Below are 346 nucleotides of genomic sequence, written 5' to 3' on the forward strand. Positions count from 1 at the left end.
TTTATTAAGCAAAACACTTAATCTTTTTAGCCCCTTGGATAGTAGAATAAAAGATCACGCCATTATTTAATAGATTCAGGAAAGCCTTCCATTTGGCAGATTTTATTTGGTTTATACAGGGTGGACGAGTGAACACTTTTTGACACTTCTATCGACATATTTCTACGTCGAGTTATCCCCCACCAACATTCACTAAAACACCACGTTCCTGATAGACATGCCAGAACACGGCATTTCATACGTGAAATTAATTTCCCATTGACTTAACTGTCTGAAGGGAGTCAATGAATGAAGAGTGGAAGTTTGTGTCTTTAAAGTATATTTCAGTGAGAGATAATCGTACTGA

Source organism: Octopus bimaculoides, chromosome 28, assembly GCF_001194135.2.
Source record: "Octopus bimaculoides isolate UCB-OBI-ISO-001 chromosome 28, ASM119413v2, whole genome shotgun sequence".
Classification (NCBI taxonomy): domain Eukaryota; kingdom Metazoa; phylum Mollusca; class Cephalopoda; order Octopoda; family Octopodidae; genus Octopus; species Octopus bimaculoides.